The 17944-nt window shown below is 39.8% G+C and overlaps 1 protein-coding gene across 1 annotated transcript in view; it reads right to left on the reverse strand.

Annotated features, from left to right (window-relative positions):
* Positions 1 to 17944, reverse strand: part of GPR6 (G protein-coupled receptor 6) — a 93112-nt gene that overhangs the window by 67916 nt on the left and 7252 nt on the right. The gene's annotated exons all lie outside the window — the stretch shown is intronic.

Here is a 17944-nt window from a genome sequence, read left to right on the forward strand (position 1 = left end):
CCCTCCCTCCTTCCCTCCCTCCCTCCTTCCTTCTTTCCCTCCCTCTCTCCTTCTGAAATGGAGTCCCACAGTGTTGCCTAGGCTGGAGCACAGTGGCTACTCATAGGCACAATCACAGTGCATTGTATTTCCAGACTCCTGGGCTCAAGTGATCTTCCTGCCTCAGCTTCCTGAGTAACTGGGACTAGAGGCACATGCCACTGAGCCCAACTTTACGTATTTTCTTAGGAGCTATTTGGTTGCTAGAAACTTAGCTGATTTGAGCTAGTATAGGTGAAGTCAAGGCTTTTTGTAAGGATTCAACAAACAACTATCCTGATAGACATCAAAATAGAAACCAAAATTCAGCCACATCCATGATGACCAGGTCCAGAGAGTTACAGAGATAAACAGCTCCCTCCATCTCTAATGAAGCCATGTGTATGTGCCAGCCTCCATTCCCTGAATCTCTCTCTCTTGACTGATTCCCCCTTGTGTCCACTATTTTCTAACTGGGTTTTTTAGTGTTCTTATCCCAAGTTCTTGGTAGAAAGAATCTAAGTGGCTCAGCATGACTAGATCCTGGCTTTGTCAATTAGCCGTGGCTTGTGGGAACCAGTTAATGTGGTAAAACTAAGGATTCCAGAACAGGAAGCGGGTGTGGGGGATGAGACCACAATGATTAGCATCACTACTGTATCTATTCTGCTATACAGAAAATTCCAAATACTCTTCTGCAACACTGGAAAATTGAGGTAGAGATAAAGCTATTTGGGAAAGCTATTTAATACTACTTAGTCAAATGTCATCATTATTTGACTGAGAAATTCTGGGTCAAATGACCTAGTAATTCTGCTCCTAGGTATATATAGTTCAAAAATACCTGGGAATGTTCATTCTGATATTGTTTGTGGTGTTAGGAAGTTGAGAGTCATCTGGGCTTCTTTACGGGGAGACCAGAATGTGGTAAAAACACATGGTGAGATTCAACAGTGAGAAGCATAATTTAGATAGTCACATTGCTACAGACATAGCTTAAAGGCATGGTGCTGAGAGAAAAAGGTAAGGAATTCAATGTGATCTCACACAACACAAAGCCGTTAATGTAAATATAAAATACATGGATAGAAACCATACATTCTGCAGAAACACATTCAAATAGAATGATACCCATTAAAAACATATTAGGGATATCTGACTATGATGGGCTGGCCTGTAATAAACTGTTTCTCCCACACAGAACAACAATAAAAGCTGAAAAAAACATATGTGTGAATGTGATCTTATTTAGGAAAAGGCTCTTTGGATATGTAATTAAGAATCTTGAGACAAGACCATCCTGGATTATCTTGGTGGGTCCTAAATCCAATGATAGACATCCTTATAAGAGAAAGAAGAGAAGACAGAGAGAAGGCGGCCATGTGAAGAAAGAAACAGAGATTGGAGTCATGAAGCCATGGGCCAAGGAATGTCTGGAGCCACCCAAAACTGGAAGGGGAAAGGACAGATTCAGTCGTAGAGCCTTCAGAGAGAGCACAGTCCTACTGAAAACTTGTTTTCAGATTGCTGTCCTCCTGGACTGTGAGAGAATAAGTTTCTGTTGTTTTAAGCTATGCAGTTTGTGATAATTTGTGATGGAACCTAGGAAACTAATACAGTACTGTCACAATTTCCCAGACACTGCAAAGGCTTTGTTAACTTTTCCACCATACGGTTTTTTCCTGATTCACACATTTCTACTCTTAGACAAAAAAAATTACTATTGTTTTGTTTTAGTTCTACACATATTTAAAGCCCAACAGACTTTATGATTTTTGCTTTGTCAATATTTTATACTTTCATTTTTAAAATTACCTGACTTGCTAGATAAGAAATGGCATCTCATTTTAAGTCATATTTCTTTGGCAATACAATCCAAGAGTCATTCATTTTCCTTCAGGAAACACCTTTTATCTTTTTGTCAATTTTCCTGTTGAGATTCATTAACATTTTCTTGATTTGTAAAAATTCTTCAGATGTAAGGGAGTAAACCCTTTGTCATACATATTTTATTTATATATTTATTTTAATTTTTTTTAGATGGAGTCTTGCTCTGTCAGCCCAGGCTGGAGTGCAATGGAGTGATCTCAGCTCACTGAAACCTCTGCCTCCCGGGTTCAAGTGATTCTCCTGCCTCAGCCTCCTGAGTAGCTGGGATTACAGGTGCACACCACCACAACCAGCTAATTTTTGTATTTTTAGTAAAGACAGCATTTTGCCATGTTAGCCAGGCTGGTCTTGAACTCCTGACCTCAGCGATCCACCCACCTTGGCCTCCCAAAGTGCTGGAATTACAGGTGTGAACCACTGTACCTGGCCTATTTTAATTTTTTTAAACTTTTTATTTCCATAGGATTTTGGGGAACAGTTGGTGTTTGGTTACATGAGTAAGTTCTTTAGTGGTGATTCATGAGATTTTGGTGCACCCATCTCCCGAGCAGTATATGCTGAACCCAGTTTATGGTCTTATATCCCTCACCCCCTTCCCACCCTTCCCCTCTGTGTCCCCAAAGTGTCTTTCTTATGCCTTTGCATCCTCATTGCTTAGCTCCCACTTATGACTGAGAACATATGATGTTTGGTTTCCCATTCCTGAGTTACTTCACTTAGAATAATGGTCTCCAATTCCATCCAGGTTGCTACGAATGCCATTAATTCATTCCTTTTTATGGCTGAGTGGTACATCATGTATATTTTAAATAATTCCTCTGCTGTGTTCTTTGTCTTTTAGTTTTGTTTCTGGCAGGGCTTGTTTTGGCACACATGCTTTAATTTCTTATGTACCTTTGTAATTTTGCCCATTGCTTTTAGAAAGTCTTCCTTATCCCAGAGATTTGAGATGTAGATACTCACTTGTATTTTCTTCTAATTTTTTAATAAAATAGTTTTAAAACTTTTAACTCATTGATCTATATTAAACGTAAATGGATGAGATGGAGGAGGTAGAAAACTCTTTTGACTCCCTGGGCTAAAAGCTTTACCTAAAGACCTTAGGATGGTCAACAGCGTGATTTTGTTGTGGAAGATGGTGCTGAATGCACTGAACAAGACATGAGAGAGGTCCTGGACTAAATTACAGAGCTCAGGAGAGTTTGACTCTGGTATTAGAGATGATGGCTCAACTTGTCTACCAGCTCCCTGAATGCTTAGCCAAAGACAGTTGTCTACAACAATAGACCTGGAAGCTGCCACCAGACTCTGCCTCCTTGGTAGTATCATTTTGTCTTGTGAAGCTCTGAAAGAAAGAGGAAAGACAGCCACATTTTGAGCCCTGAGAGAATGATAAGCAGAGCATGGGGTTCATACTCCCTTCCCCTCATCACATCAAAGGGCAAGAACTCTGGAGCTGTGGGACCATCCCCTCTGGGCCTTATGTCCAGAAGACAGAGTGTCAGGCTCTGAAAGCAGCTCCATTAGCACCCTCTTTGCCAAAGGTCAGGCTTGCATCACCACCCCTAATAATGCTTGGAGCTCAGCCTGGGCACTAGGGTTGGTGGTGGAGTGCTGGCCCAGCTGTGTTCCTAGGACGTAAGGAAGGGACATGTCTGAGAGCAGAGGGAAGGGCAGAGATGGGCTATAAGGACAGGCAAGAACACACCTGGGACTGTGTGGCTGACAGAATGCTGAACACCTTATGTGGTAAGACGCCCTGGTAAACTGAATTCCAAATCTGTCTTCCCTATTTGCTAGCTGTGCAATCTTGAATAAGTGGCCTCTTTCTCTGAGACCTGATATCATGGAAAGCCAAGGGAGTTGCAAAAGATGGCTTCTAAGGTCCCTGCCAGCCTGATTCCCTCTGATGCTACAACCAAAACCCCCAGCAAACACAGTTGGCTCCCTGGATAGAGAAGGTGGCCCTATGTGGAGAGGAAGAAGGTCACAAATAGTCACAGGATCCTGGAGTTAAGTTCAAGCTGCAAGTCCCAGGCAGACTGGCTTTCACATGCACTTTGCGTGGCATGGAAAGTTCTGCTGGTTTAGTACCAGCCCATTCAGTGACACCTGTCACATAGTAATTAAATGCCTCAGCAACAAAAATTGATGTTATCAGCTGTCAGACATTTCAGTAATAAAAGTGGATGGTCATACACAATAGTAGAAATGTGATTTACCAAAATGTTCTCAAATTATTATTTAGCTGTCTTTACCTTCTGCCATAGTTTTCATATTTGTCCTGTGTATAATATTTGCAAAACACAAATTTAACACCCTTCCAGTAAAAGTAACAGTGCTGTCTCATGCTCATTTACTGTGTGTTTTCCCTAATAATAGTAATTTTTAAAATCTAGGGGAAATTATTCTTTTAATACAAGGCTTATTTCAATAGTACGGTAACACCCTACTGCAAGGCACTGTAATCGTTGTAGGGTTTGGTTACGCTACCATTTAAGCTGAGACACAAAGGAGGTCTGTGGCACACAGTTCTCTCCTGCATACTCAGACAGCCTGTAATACATAGAGCCTTTTCCTCCCACCCAATGTGCAGCGCTTGATAGGTGACTGTACTCAGAAATCTTAGTGACTGTAGGTCCTTTTTTCTCTTGTATTCATGTCTGTGTTCATCTAGCCACTACTCTAGCTGGAAATGTTGGTCTTGCAGTTTATGAATATGTGCTATGGTTTGAATTTGGTTAATCTCCACCAAAACTCGTGTTGAATCTTGGTCCCCAGGGTGCTGGTGCTGGGAGGTGGTGCCTTTAAAAGGTGATTAGGTCATTAATATGGATTAATGTCTTTCTTCCAAGACTGGGTTAGTTTTTGTGGGAATGGATTAGTTTCTGAGAGAGCAGGTTCTTATAAAGTGAGGTTGCCTTTCATGTTTTGTCTTGCCACTTCTCCACCAAGTTTTGATATAGTACAGGGCCCTCACCAGAGGCTGCCAGATGTAGCTGCTCAACGTCAAACTTTCCAGTCTAAAGAACTGTGAGCTAAATAAATATCTTTTCTTTATAAATTACCCAGTCTTAGGTATTTTGTTATAGCAACACAAAATGGGCTAAGAAAATACCTCTGGAGTTTATTCTAATAAATTCCTTTCTTATACTTTGTTAGGGAATAATTCAGTTTTGCAGACCATCCTTAAATGCAAACTACTACTGGGTGCGTATTCTATCCTCCCAGTGAGTGAGCCCTGGTAGGTCACAGGGACTCCCAGGTACGTAATGTGTGTGTGTTTCTGTGTGTGCGTGCATGTGAGTCTGCCTGTGTCTGTGTGAGTTAGAGAGAGAGAGAGACAGAGAAAGACAGAGACAGAGACAATGTGTCTGTTTGCTGGTTGGTTTTCTTTTTGGTTAGCTTTTCTGTATGAAGAAACTGGTTTCGGGGAAGCCAAGATGGTATAATCAGTGTTAATGTTATTCTGCTCAGGTGCTCTTGAATATCAACATTCTATTAGAAAACTGAAGACCAATATTTTATAACAAACACATAGATCTCCACTTTAGTCTATTGGAAAAAATGGACATACTATTAACTTGAATTGCTGTTTTGGAGATAAATCTTAACTATGTGTCAGTAATAGTTATTTTCAAAGCAGAAGCTAAAGATATCAAAATGGCAATTTTCAAGATTTGCAGATTACTGAAAACAGGTAACATATGAGAAATATTTTATGAGTGCAATAGAAGAAAACTTGAAAAGCAAAACACACTTAAAGCTATAAAATCTAGACTATGAAATTCAGCATTCATGAAGAGTGCTTAATAGTAATAGCAATGAGAGTAATGATAGTAACTAAGGCACCTGTACCAGGCACTATTCTCACTTAATTTATTAACTCATTTAAATCTTACAACAACCCTGGTATATTGTAAAGTGCTGTTCTTTCTCTCTCCCCATCTTCCTGTTCTCTATACCCCTAAATGACAAGAGTACTACTCCAGTTTGTTCATCTGGCAAGTAGCCAACTGCTTACTCCCTTCTTCCTGGCTGGAGTGGAAGGGACATGCACTGCTTCTTGTCTGGAGCCTAGCTAGTTCCTCTTTGTATCCTCCTCTGGGTTGGCCAGTTCCAGTCTAACTAGCCACTGGGTCTCTCTCTCTCTCTTTCTCTCTCTCTCTCTCTTTCTATCTCTGCCCATCTCTCTCTCTCCCCTTCCCAGGTATGGAGGTTTAAATTTGCTTTGGTTTGTTTGTAATGATTAGTGGCAAGATCTGAGACATGGGTTTGAGTATTGAGGGCTTAAATTGGGCAAAGCAAGTCATGCTTTGGACTGAGGTTCATTAGCCCTTCTTGGGTTAAGAGAAAAGGACAGTTTATATGGCCTAGCCCAGCTTCCAAGAATGCTCTGCATTTGGGTTATGTGCCGGTGTCACAGCTTACTGTCACAGTGAAGAAGGGTTTATGCTAAACCTTCACAATTCTCCCTTGCTGTGAGACCGGGGGCAAAGACTGGCTGAGGCTAGAAAATCAGACTCATCTCTGGAACAGCCCTTTCTTTATGTTTACCTTAAGATTTTCCTTATTTATACTGTATTCAGCTAACTAAACCCAACATCCTTATTACATAAGTTTTATTAAAGAACCATAAACTTCTGTCTAGTCTTAAATAATATTTGAAAATTTGGATAGGAACCTTGCAAATCTCTTCTCTCTCTGAAACCTGATGTTCATTTTGGGATGGCAAAGATGAGGTATTTGTTCTTGAAGCCATGAATGGTAAAATCTTCTCAAATGTATTCATTTCTGATTCCCCTTTGTTTCTGAGCACTCAGGAATAATACCCTTGTTGGTTAGGTCAGGTCATATGACTAGGTCTGTGAGTGGAAGAGTCACTTATGGACTGTAAATGGAGCGGTCACTTATGGGCTAAAACATTTCATTGCTTGCATGAGACCCTCCAGTACTCTATTCTCTGCCTCAGTAATTACAGAGAAGGCCTCAAGTTGAGGGGGTAGAGCCAGAAGATGAATGGCTATATTGCCGCATAGAGAAGCGTTACATTGTGAAGTTTCCCGACACTGCAGGTAACATTGCACAAATGAGAAATCTTTGTTGTGTCAATCCACTGTGACTTGGGGGTTATTTGTTACTGCAGCACAACTTAGCCTATTCTGACTAATAAATCACCTTGGGACTTGGCATTTTATTTTCATGTGGTATTATATATTGGGACATGGCATTTTATTTTCATGTGGTATTATTTTAAATTATCTGCTATTGTACTATAGCTCTTTTTCTGACCTTTATTTATTACAAGCTTATTGAGGTATAATTGATACAGTGAATAGTACATCTTTAAAGTGTGTAATTTGATGACTTTTGACATATCTATGTGCTGGTGAAACCATCATCACAGTTAAGATAAGAAACATATTCATCACCCCAAATGTTCCTTTTTCTTTCTTTGTTTCTTCTAAAATAAAGTGGGATACATGTGTAGAACATGCAGGTTTGCTACATGAGTATACGTGTGCCATGGTGGTTTGCTGCACCTATTGACCCATCCTCTAAGTTCCCTCCTCTCAACCCCCAACAGACCTTGGTGTGTGCTGTTCTCTTCTCTGTGTCAATGTGTTCTCAATGTTCAACTCCCACTTATAAGTGAGAATATGCAGTGTTTGGTTTTCTGTTCCTGTGTTAGTTTGCTAAGGATGATGGCTTCCAGCTTCATCCATGTCCCTGCAAAGGACATGATCTCATTCATTTTTATGGATGCATAGTATTCTATGGTGTATATGTGCCACATTTTCTTTATCCAGCCTATCTCTGATGGGTTGCTTCCAAGTCTTTGCTATTGTAAATAGTGCAGTAATAAACATACATGTGTGTGTATCTTTTTAGTAGATTTATTTATATTCCTTTGGGTATATACCCAGTAATGGGATTCCTGGATCAAATGGTATTTCTGGTTCTAGATCCTTGAGGAATCACCATACTATCTTCCACAATGGTTGAACTAATTTACATTCCCACCAACAGTATAAAAACGTTCCTATTTCTCCACATCCTCACCAACATTTATTGTTTCTTGACTTTTTGATAATCACCATTCTGACTGGCATGAGATAGTATCTCATTGTGGTTTTGATTTGCGTTTCTCTGATGATTAGTGATGTTGAGTTTTATTTCATGTATTTGTTGGCTGTGTAAGTGTCTTCTTTTGAGAAGTATCTGTTCATATCCTTTGCCCACTTTTTGATGGGGTTTTTTTTTCTTGTAAATACATTTAAGTTCCTTGTAAATTCTGGAAATTAGACTTTTGTCAGACGGGTAGATTGCAGAAATTTTCTCCCATTCTGTATGTTGCCTGTTCATTCTGATAGTTTCTTTTGCTGTGCAGAAGCTCTTTAGTTTAGATTCCATTTGTCAATTTTAGCTTTGGTTGCAATTGCTTTTGGCATTTAAGTCATGAAGTCTTTGCCCATGCCTATGTCCTGAATGGTATTTCCTAGGTTTTCTTCTAGGGTTTTTATGGTTTTGGGTTTTACATTTAAGTATTTAATCCATCTTGAGTTAATTTTTGTATAAGGTATAAGGAAGGGGTCCAGTTTCAGTTTTCTGCATATGGCTAGCCAGTTTTTCCAGCACCATTTACTGAATAGGCGATCCTTTCCCCATTGCTTGTTTTTATCAGGTTTGTTGAAGATCAGATGGTTGTAGATGTGTGATGTTATTTCTAAGGTCTCTATTCTGCTCCATTGGTCTATATGTCTGTTTTGGTACCAGTACCATGCTGTTTTGGTTACTGTAGCCTTGTAGTATAGTTTGAAGTCAGGTAGCATAATGCCTCCAGCTTTATTCTTCTTGCTTAGGATTGTCTTGGCTACACATGGTCTTCTTTGATTCCATATGAAATTTAAAATGTTTTTTTCTCATTCTGTGAAGAATGTCAATGGTAATTTGATGGGAATATATTGAATCTGTAAATTACTTTGGGCAATATGGTTATTTTCATGATATTGATTCTTCCTATCCATGATAATGGAATGTTTTTCCATTTGTTTGTGTCCTCTCTTATTTCCTTCATCAGTGGTTTGTAGTTCTCCTCGAAGAGATCCTTCACATCTCTTGTTAGCTGTGTTCCTAGGTATTTTATTCTCTTGGTAGTGATTGTAAATGGGAGTTCGCTAATGATTTGGCTCTCTGCTTGCCTATTATTGATATAAAGGAATGCTTGTGATTTTTGCACATTGATTTTGTATCCTGAGATTTTGCTGAAGTTGCTTATCAGTTCCGGAAGTTTTGGGGCTGAGATGACGGGGTTTTCTAAATATAAAATCATGTCACCTGCAAACAGAGACAATCTGACTTCCTCTCTTCCTATTTGAATATCCTTTATTTCTTTCTATTGCCTGATTACCCTGGCCAGAACTTCCAATACTATTTTGAATAGGAGTGGTGAGAGAGGGCATCCTTGTCTTGTACAGGTTTTCAAAGGGAATACTTCCAGCTTTTGCCCATTCAATATGATATTAGCTGTGGGTTTGTAATAAATAGCTGTGCAAATAAACTAGAAAATCTAGAAGAAATGGATAAATTCCTGGATGCATAAAACCTACCAAGACTAAACCAGGAAGAAGATGAATCCCTGAATAGACCAATAACAAGCTCTGAAATTGAGGCAGTAATTGATAGCCTACCAACCAAAAAAAGCCCAGGACCAGATGAATTCACAGCTGAATTCTACTAGAAAAACAAAGAGGAGCTGATATTATTCCTTCTGAAACTATTCCAAACAAGTGAAAAGGAGGGGCTCCTCCCTAACTCATTTTGTAAAGCCAGCATCATCCTGATACCTAAACCTGGAAGAGACACAACAACAACAAAAAGAAAACTTCAGGCCGATATCCCTGACAAACATTGATGCAAAAATCCTCAGTAAAATACTGGCAAACCAAATTCTGCAGCACATCAAAAAACTTACCCACGATGATCAAGTTGGCTTCATCCTTGGGAGCAAGGCTGGTTCAACATACACAAATCAATAAACATAATCCATCACACAAACAGAACCAAAGACAAAAAACACACGATTATCTCAACAGATGCAGAAAAGGCCTTCGATAAAATTCAACATCCCTTCATGTTAAAAACTCTCAATAAACTAGGTATTGATGGAACATATCTCTCCAAAACTTTCATTGTGTTCCTTTTCAATCCCTTCCTCTCTCTCCCATTCCTACACCCCCAATCCCAACCATTGATCTTCTCTATCACTATACACTTTAAAGGATTTTGTGTAAACAGAATATTGCTCTATTTGCTCTTTTTTTTGGTTTGCCTTCTTTCACTCAGCATAATTATTTGAAGACATATCTACGGTGTTGCATGTACCAATAGTTCATTGCTTTTAATTTCAGGGTAGCATTCTATCATATGGATGTACCACCATTTGTATACTCATTCACTGTTGATAGATATTTGAATTGTTTCTAGTTTTTGGCTATTCAAAATAAAGCTACTATAAACATTCATGTGCAAGCCTTTATATAGACATATTCTTTTGTTTCTCTTGCGTAAATACTTACTAGTGGAGTGGTTGAGTCACATGTTAGGACTTTGTTTAACTTTTGAGAAACCACCTAAAGATTTTCCAAAGGGTTTGTACCATTTTACTTTTTCACCATTAGTCTATGAGAATTCTAATTGCTCTACATTCTTGCAGGGCTTATATGGTCTGAACTTTACCTTTGGTTAAATGATTACAGTGTCTCAAGTGCGCAGCTTTGTTCCCAATGTCATCAGCTCAGGTTCTCGATACTTCTTGTAACAGTCTCTTAACTGACACTCCTCCTTCAGATAAATCCAGGTTGTCAGGTAGGAACTCTGTGAACTTCCTCCCACCTCCCATAAACTTAGATCTATCAGTACCAATTATTCCCACCTTGCCTCCTGTCAGAGCAGGGGAACTGTGTCCCCACCTCCTCCTGTATATACTCCTCCTCTTTACTCTGACACTGTGTCCTGGACCCCATCCTCCTCCTGTCACACCTGGCTCTGTCAGCCATCTTTCCCCTCTCCTGTTTTCAGTGTTTCCAGTTATGTGGTGCTTTCCCCTCAGTCTAAAAGTGAGAAAGATTATCTTGTGACCTTGTATTTCCCTCTAGATACTCTCTCTCTCCTTCCATCTAAAGCTAAATTTTTTGAAAAACATGAAAATTCCCATTTTCTCCTCAATTCACTCAATCTAGTTTTCATCCTACTCTCCATGGAAGCTACTCTCTCTGAAGTCACCAATGACCACCATGTTCCTAAATTGAACCCTTGCCAATACCTATCTTACTTGATGTCTTGTCAGCCTTTACACACTTAATCACATCCTCTCAGCTTCTCAAGCTCTTGCTGGATGCCACTTCTAGGTCTCCTTTTCCCTTTTTCTTTTCTTCATTCTACTTCCATATGTTACTGGTCCCAGACTGTGACCTTGGCCTCTTCCCATTTCCTCCCATAGCTTCACTTCCACTGTAAGGTCAATGACTACAGAAATTATGTCTCCATTCCAAGCATCCTTGTGAGCTTCAAAGTATAAAAGATAAAATAACATTGAGCTCCAAAGCCACAGGGCCACTTGATATCTCACAGATCCTGAAATTCAATACCTAGAAAGCTTAACTCATTTTTCTCTTACTCAAATCTTCCTCTCCCTCTATGCTTCCATTTCAGTGAATTCACCCAGTTTAACACTCTTGACTTCTAAACTGCTCTTCAGCCCCTACAATCACTCTCGGAGTCTGAGACACTCTACTTCTTTGAGATCTCTTGAGTTCATCTCCTCCCCAGCCCTCTGCCCTGCTTAACTCACACTGTTATCACCTCTTACTTGCATTAAGAGGCTGCAACCAGCCTCCCAAATGGTCTTTGGGTTCCATTCTTTTCCCTCGACATCCATTGTCAGTGTAGCTCTTTGTGCTCTGGTTCCTTCTATCTCTCCAGATTCATCTCCTGCCACCTACTCCCTGGTCTCTGTATCTTATTCACTCCAGCCATGCTGAATGGCCTGCATTTCTCTGAGTGGCCTATGCTTTTGTGCTTCATGTTACCCTCTTGGCCTAGAACACCACCCCCTTCAATGCCTTTGCCTTGAAAATTTCTTTTGTTCTTCTAGACTCAGCTTGGTGTTTCCTCCCAAGTGGAGACCTGCACATTTTCCTGACATTCCTATTGGATCCTTTCCTATTCTGTGCATACTTTTGTTGTCATACTTTTCATTAGTACTCTTCTCAGAGTTGTATCTGTTGCCTTACATGGCATTTCACTCCAGCCTGGGTGACAGAGAGAGATTCTGTCTCAAAAAATTTTTTTAATTAATTAACTAAAATAAAATAAAATAAAAAATAAAATAAAGAACTCCTGGTGGGTTTATGCCTAGATCTGAAGAGTAGTCAAGGAGCAACTGTTTGTGTGGGTGAGACACTGTGTAGACAGTGGGCTGATAGGCACAAAAACTGAAAGTGGGAGACAAGACAGGAGGCTGCTATAGTAATTCAGGCAAGAGATGATGAGAGTGGTGTGGATGGTGAGAAGTGTCTGGATTCCGGATATTCTTTGAAGGTAAAGACAACAGGCTGACACATTGATTGTGAGGTATGAGAGAAATAGAAGGGAAAGTGTGAGTCTGAGATTTCTGACCGGAACACCTAGAAAGATGACATTTTTGTTAACTTACACATAAGGGATAAAGATCAGGTTTGGGGGTGAAGATCAGTAGTCCAGTTTTAAATGTGTTAAATTTAGGATGCCCATTAGACAACAAAGTGGGTAGGTAGTTAGCTGTTTGAGTGAGTCTTGCCTTTCTCCAAGACTGTATGTTTGAATATATATACTTACTATGTACCCACAAAAAAATTAAAAATAAAGAAATTTAAAGAATTTTTTAAAAAGACTATGTTTCTAGCAACTAGCATAGGATCTTGCAGTAGGTAATTCTTAATTAATATTTTTGATAGGTCAAATGAATATGTGACTTTCTTCTGTGGAAATGTTTCAAGATATTCTCACAGTTTTATATTTTCATATTCCTAGGTTGGTTAATATTAAGCCTGCTGATATTACACAGCCTGGTCAACTGTGTAAGTTGGCATTAGTAACAACTTGATTGTTTAGTATCTTCTTATACTTGGCTCTCTCAAACATTTTGATTAGGACCGGGGCTGGTATTGAGTATTAATAAGTGCACTGAAGACAGATCCATGGTTTATGTCTTATTATTCTAGTGTTGAACTTTCTTAATGTGATGATTGCAGGAAATTTTTTCTCCGTGAGTATAAAAGATAAAATAATATTGACTTCTTTGTTCTGCTTCTGAAATTATACTGTTTTCCCCATCACATATGGGAAAGTTGACAGCAAGAGCTTTTACATTTTAGTTCACTTGAATGCTTTCCAGATGATAATAGGACCTGAACCAGTGTCTGCTGATGCTGAAGAGTCCATGATGGTTAATACTTTAGAAAATTTTAATTTGATGAGTTGGCAATAATGCTGATCTTCCCTGATTTGAATTTATAGACAGTGTAAAACTCTATGTCTATAAAACGTAGTGTGTTTTATAGCGTTGAAAAGGTCACAGTTCTGCTGTGAGTTGCTGGAGACTAGATTGCTCATACATTTTCTCTTGTGCTTCTACAGTCAGGCTTTTTTTTCCTCTCTCTCCTGAAGCTTTTCTTGTGAAGTTCACCAAAGACATTCACATGACATCATCTTTAGCCATTTTTTAAAGTTCTCATTTTACTTACTCTCTCAGCTGCATTTGAGCCAGTTGACTACTTCTTCACTACACACTTTTTTCTTTATTTTTTGGGTCACTGTGCTCTTGGTTTCCTCCCACCTCACTGATCACTTTTCTTTCTCCCTTGCTTGATCCTCAATTTCTTCTTGATTTCTAAATGCTTCCATTTCCTGGGGCTCAGTCCTTGGCCCTCTTCTCTTTTCTGCCTACGAGTACTCGTGAAGTGACCCCTTCTAGACCCATGGCTTTATATACTACCTGTATGTTGATAAGTCCCTAATTCATTTGTCCTGCTTAGACCTTTGTCCTGAATTCCAGATATGCATAGCTAACCTCTCTGTGCCTCCATTTCCTCAGCTAAAAAGTGGAGCAACAAGAGTACTGAGCTCACAGCGTTTGTGCTGGATATTCTGTTTGCACTAGCAGGTCTACTTCTCACCCTTCTCTGTCTGCTCAGTGCCCAGAGAAGCTGATCTGTGTGGCCTTCACCAAAGAGTTGTCTTGCTGTCTGGCTTCTGACTGAGTTTAGTTAATGGAAGCCTCCATCAAGAGGTGGGACGGAGGGAAGAAAGTAATTTATTCTCCCAGATCTCTCCCTATCAAGCCCTAGGTTGGTTGTTGCTGCCTTCCTCTGTTGAAGGCCATAGCTCCTGCTGGACAGCCAAGACCTAAAGCCCTCTCTCCTGGTTCCAGTAATTACTCTCTCTTCTTCCCCCTTCTCACAGCCCTGCTGGTGCCAGCTCTGGGGGCGTTTCACCATTCCTTGTTGATTTCCCTTAACTATGCTCACACTTTTATAAATAGTCTCCTCATTAAACTCTCCTCAGTCACCTCATTTGAGTGTGCCATTTGCCTCCTGCTGAGACGTAACCAGTTTGGAATTAAATAAAGATGGTGATTAAATAAGCTAATATTTGTAAAGGGTTTAGAGCAGTGTCTGTCACATAGTAAGTGCTATAGAAGTGTTTGTGAAATAAATAAATGAATTAACTTCACACGTGAGCACTCTCTAGGTATTTAAAACTAACTTTTTAAATTTGCCACCCTTCCTGTATTAGTCAGCTTTCTTCAGAGAAACAGGACCAATAGGGTGTATATGTACATAGATATATCCTACCCATCGGATGTGCATGTGTGTGTGTGTGTGTGTGTGCACATATGTGCACATGAAGACATTTATTCTAAGGAATAGTTCAATGATTATGGAGGCTGACAGGTCCAAAATCTGCAAGGTGGGCCAGGAGGCTGAAGACCCAGGGAAGTTGACACTGTAGTTCCAGTCTCAAGACCATCTTCCATAGAACCAGGAAAAGCCAATGTTGCAAGTGGAATCCAAGGGAAACCCACTGAAGACTTCTTTCTTGCTTAGGGGAGGCCCATATTTTTGTTCTATTCAGGCCTTCAAATGATCAAAATGTGTTTGACCAAATATCTGGGCACCCTATTGTCTGGCCAAATTGACACATAAAATTAATCATCACACTTCCCAATGTACTCCCCCAAATCCTCAGTTTTTCCTTGCTCACTAAAGACCCCTGCATTCCCTCATTTGATGAATTCTGAACATTTTTCTTTCATGCCCCACCTCCCATCTATCCTTCAACACGTTTCTAGAACCTACTACTCTCACCATCTCCCCCACTGCCATTGTGCTCCAAGCCACTGTCATTTCTCATGGGGATTATGTTTATAAACCCTTATCTCCTGCTGTCACTCTGACCCTCCTAGAGACTGTTTTCAACGGGATAGCTAGAGTGATTTTTTAAAAAATAAACATCATATCATGTCACTCAGGGTCAAAGCCCAAGTCCCTATAGTGGCTTGTGAAGTTTGAGATAATCATATCCCAGGTCCTCCAAGTTAACAGCATGCCTCTCTTCCTCTTGCTCAGTCTGTCTGGCCTCGTTGACCTCCTTGCTGTTCCTTGAACTTGACGGCCATGCCCCCACCTGGAAGCCTTCACACTTGCTGCTTCCTCTGTCTGGAAAGCTCTTCCCTTGCATGCTCATGCATCTCACTCTCCCTTCACTGAGTTTTCCTCCTAGATGTTATCTCCTCAGAGAGATCTTCCCTGGCCACCCTAAGTGGAGCACCCTATCCCTCACCCTCCTTTATTTTCTTTGTTAGCATTTATCCTAACGTGACATTATATATTTGTTTGTTTGATTGTAGGCCATCTTCCCCACTAGAAGGTAGCACTATGGAGTTTGAGACTTCTTGTCTTTTTTTTCTTTTTTTTCACTTCCATATTCCAATCCCTGGAACTGTGTCCAATAACTCAATTGTAGTAGGATAGTGGGAACTCAATAAATTTTCTCGTGTGTATTTTCCTAAGGCCTAAGAGTAGTAACGACTTGTGCTGCTGTGCATATTAATTCACAGAGGGTTCAGAGCATGCCCTCATGTGTTCTCCGATTTATCCTCACATCATTCTATAAGAAGGGAAGGAGGGGAATCATCATGACTCACACCTATCAGTGGAATGGGAATGTTTAGTGCTTAAGGATTTTAGTGCCCTCTTTTGAAGACGAGAGTACCTCAAGAGAGGACACTGGATATACTTTTGTGTACCTCATGAGATTGGAGATATATATATTGGAATTCTGTCTTGGAAGAAGTTATTCATTTTACCAGCCTGTGCATTTTACTATAAGATCTGGCCAGCAACAATGTATTAAGTCAACATGAATTTTAAACATTTAAAATTCTTGCCATATGGGAAAAATTACAACTGAAAGTTGTGGTTTCAGGATTCACAAGTGCACAGGGAATGAGAGGAAGACATCCTCAGATACTTGTTTTTGAAACCCAGTAACTGAGGGAGTAGATTAACTTGCACAGATAACACCAGTAACCCTTTGTTGTCCTGTGGATACTGTTACATGAATATATTACTCCCTTCCTGCACCCTCCCTCCCCAATCACAATGATATAAATTTGGTATTTCAGTGAAAGTTTATGAACAATGTGCAAATGCATATGCTTTTTTATATTAAGGTTTTCTCAGGAGAATAATGCTACATAATAAACTTGCGATTGCAAGGATATGGAACCAACCTATGTGCCCTTCAACCAATGGTTGGATAAAGAAGATACTATATATATATGAATATACTATGGAATACTACTCAGTCATAAAAAGCAGTGAAATAATGTCTTTTGCAGCAACCTGGATGGAGCTGGAGGCCATTATTCTAAGTGAAGTAACTCAAGAATGAAAAATCAAATACCATATGATCTCCCTTAGAAGTGGGAGCTAAGCTGTGAGGACCCAAAACCACACAGAGTGATATAATGGACTGTGGGGACTTGGAGTGGGGAGAAGTTGGGAGGGAGGTGAGGGATAAAAGATTACATATCAGGTACAGTGTACACTGCTCAGGTGACAGGTGCACAAAAATCTCAGAATTCACTACTAAAGAACTCATCTATGTAACCAAAAACCACGTGTACCCTCAAATCTATTGAAATTTTAAAAACTTAAGACAATAAATAAAGTAAGCTGCATGCTGTGGCATGCCTGTAGTCCCAGCTACTAGGAAGGCTAAGGCAGGATTTCTTGGGCCCAGGAGTTCAAGGTTGCACTGAGCTGGGTCACTGCATTCAGGCCTGGGCGACAGAGTGAGACTATCTGGAACAAACAAAAGAGAAAGAAAGCAAGCAAGAGAAAGCAAGAAAGCAAGCAAACAAGAAAGAAAGGAAATAAAGACACTTACACACTTATAATTCAACTTTCTAATAGTAATTCTATAGTCAGTCACATACCCCAAATTACATTCTTGTAATGGGTTTATTCGTGTACAAAATATGTTATAATTTTTTGATGCATGTGCAGCAAAATATTCTATCACATACAACAAAAATACACCTTTTACTCCCTTTTCCCTGCCCTTGAAAATGGCAACACTGTTCTGGCAGTTCAGCAGCTAAAAATAAAGTGCTATAATTAAGCAGTATTGGAATGTATTCGTTTGACAAATGTGATGTACAATTTGAGTATACAATCGTATCTTTTTCTTGGTTTTTCACAGAATAGGAAGCTCCACATCCTGAACACCTCCAGAAGATACAAATATTTGTATATATATGTACACATGTATACACTGTATATGTAAAGTGCCAACAAGCCTCTTTGTCCTTGTGAGTTTGTTGAATTTCTCTTTAGTCCCTTTTTCTTTCCACAGTCAGACTCACACCATTGGGATCTCAGAGTTCATCAGCAGGTACCAAGCTTACCAAAGGCTGGCTTGTTGGGGG

Source organism: Mandrillus leucophaeus, unplaced genomic scaffold (genome assembly GCF_000951045.1).
Source record: "Mandrillus leucophaeus isolate KB7577 unplaced genomic scaffold, Mleu.le_1.0 Scaffold96, whole genome shotgun sequence".
In the NCBI taxonomy this organism is placed as follows: domain Eukaryota; kingdom Metazoa; phylum Chordata; class Mammalia; order Primates; family Cercopithecidae; genus Mandrillus; species Mandrillus leucophaeus.